Source organism: Delphinapterus leucas, chromosome X (assembly GCF_059928025.1).
Source record: "Delphinapterus leucas isolate spDelLeu-1000000601 "Yukka" chromosome X, BTC_Dleu_Yukka2, whole genome shotgun sequence".
NCBI lineage: Eukaryota > Metazoa > Chordata > Mammalia > Artiodactyla > Monodontidae > Delphinapterus > Delphinapterus leucas.
The window spans coordinates 80,283,299-80,285,985 of NC_143150.1; the positions used below are offsets into that span (position 1 = coordinate 80,283,299).

General features: G+C 39.4%; 1 non-coding gene across 1 annotated transcript; it reads right to left on the bottom strand.

Annotated features, from left to right (window-relative positions):
• Positions 1–573: 573 nt before the first annotated feature.
• LOC115802267 (U6 spliceosomal RNA) lies at positions 574–680 on the bottom strand. Its single transcript, XR_004022697.1, has one exon. It is a non-coding gene; the product is annotated as a U6 spliceosomal RNA (small nuclear RNA).
• Positions 681–2,687: the final 2,007 nt, after the last annotated feature.

A 2,687-nucleotide genomic window follows, 5' to 3' on the forward strand; every position in this document is an offset into this window, starting at 1 on the left:
TATTTATTTCTCACCCTCTAACATGCAAATGTCTTACTAATGAATATAGAGAAGTTGCTACTTCTTGATCACTAGGTCCAATCAGCATAATGTCATCAATGTAATGGATTAGTGTGATATTTTGTGGAAGGAAAAGGTGAACAAGTTCCCTGTGAACAAAATTATGACATAGGGATGGATAGTTGTCATACCATTTCAGGTAGGACAATGAAGGTGCATTGCTGGCCTTACTAGTTGAAAGTAAACTACTTCTGGAAGACCATATGGACAAGATTGGAGGAAAAAATCATTTATTAGATCAATAGATACACACCAAGTATCAAGAATTATGTTAACTTGCTCAAACAATGAAACCACATCTGTTACAGGAGCTTAAATTGGAGTCACCACCTGCTTAAGCTTATGATAATCCACTAACATTCTTCAAGATCTGTCTTCTGCACAGGCCAGATAGGAGAGTTGAATGGGCATGTACTAGGAATCACTACTCCTGCACATGTTAAGTCCTTGATAGTGGCACTAATCTTTGCAGTCCTTCCAAGAATGCAGTATTCCTCTTTTTATTATTATTATTTTAATATGGAATGCTTCACGAATCTGCATGTCATCTTTGCACAGGGGCCAGGCTAATCTTCTCTGTATCACTCGAATTCTAGTCTATGTGCTGCCGAAGTGAGCACAAGTATTCCTCTTAATTTACTAGTTTCTCAGAGGTAATTCTAATGGCTTCCACTTAGCCTTTCCACCTTTATATTCCTCATTCCACAAATTAGGAAACCTATGTGGGGATTCTGCCAACTGCTAAGTATGTCTATTCTAATAATGCATTCTGGAACTGGGGAATTAATCAGGGGATGAGTTCATCCCCTGGGCCCATTGTTAGACAGATATGAACTAAAACTCCATTGCTCACCTGACCTTCATTAGCCCCTGCTCTGATTGGAGGGCCACAGTGATGTTTTGGGTTTCCTGGAATCAGTGTCAGTTCAAAGCCAGTATCCAGTAGTCCCCAAAACACCTGATTATTTCCTTTACCTCAATGTACAATTTCCCTGGTAAAAGATAATAGGTCCCTTTTGGGAAGTCCCTTTGGGAAATATTAACAATATAAAATTTTGGTAGTGTATTGGTGTCCTTCCTTTAAGGGCACCCAGTCTCCCTTTAATTCAAGAGGTTCTGGTATATTAATTGGCTCATTATGGGAGTTGATTGAGGGCCTGTGATTCTGTTTTTGATCCAAGTTATACTTTTGCTTACTTACTTAGAACTTTTCTGCTTATACAGACCAAGTAAAAATTTAGTAGGCTTCTTATCTATTTCACTTTTAGGAACATCATGATTAGCTAACCAATGCATCAGACTATTCTGATTGCTGCTTTGACTCTGCTGTCCATTACAGTAGTCACTTCCACCTTGCCTTTGGCAGTTGAGTGCCACCACTTGGCCCCTAATACCCCTATCCAATTACCTCAGTCACATTTATGTTTTCCAATTGGGTGGCTATGGTTCTCAATATAAGGTCTGTCTTACAGAGAAGAGTGATCACAAAATTCTTCAAGGATGTTGGGGCTCCCCTCACAGATATATTTCTTAAAGTATCAGAGAAAGTTATGCCCTCTGGACTCTCAGTGTGTGAGTAGGTTTTAAATGACAAATCCACTCTAACATCCCGATCTACCTATGCCTCTGAATCCCTTCATTAAACCATTGATTATTTCCAGTTTACTGGTGGTGGGCTATCTTTTGGTCCATGTTTCAGCCAACCAACCAACCAACAGTTAAAGCTCTTTCTAACCACCCAAGCTTCAATATTAAATGCAGAATCTCTGCTTCATGAGCCCATATCAATAAATTTGACATGATCCAACTTTATTTTTCTTCTACCATTATCCCGTATCTATAGTATCCACTTCCAAATATGTTTCCACAGGATTTCTGCTTGTATAAATTAGAAAATCCAAGTGGTTCTTTTGGAGCATAGTATACTTCCTCATGGGTCAAAATGTGTATCTCACTTTCAGGAGCCTGCTAGCACTTGTGTCTAGTTGTAAGTCTAGAAGTAAAAGTGGGTGATGGAGGTGGATCCTTAGGAAAATCAGCATTGCCTTGCATGGCAACTATTTCAAAGGAGGTCATTGTCATTTCCTCAAGCCGTACAAGTTAATCCTCTCAGATAGAGGTGGAAAGGCTTATTCTACTGTTGGTGAGGAGATCAGTACCACAGGTGATGGGGATTCCCCTTCCACTGGGGTTCAGGGGGTCACTTCCACTGAGATTGTGTAGGCAACTTCCACGGGGAATGGGGAGGTCTCTTCCACTAGCAATAAAAACTCATCAGGATTTAGAGGTTCAAAGTCTCCAGATTCATGAGGATCTTCCCACACATTCCAATCTCAATTTACAGGATTCTATTATTTCCCAGTATATGACCTCACTTTAACAGTAGACAAGGCTGGGAGTTCAACTAACACTCTAATTTAGCCAATACAAGATGAAGTTCTGCACATAATTTTCAACAATTTCAGCCCTCTAACTACAGGAAATAAGGGACTCCTTCAGGGTACACATAAAAGCTCTTAGGTTGTTATACACCTCTTTAATTGAAATTTGAGTCCTTGAGCTCATTCTTTTCTTTCACCACTTTATTTAGAAGTGTTAGGGGTAATCAGTTTTCTAAAAATGTTTGA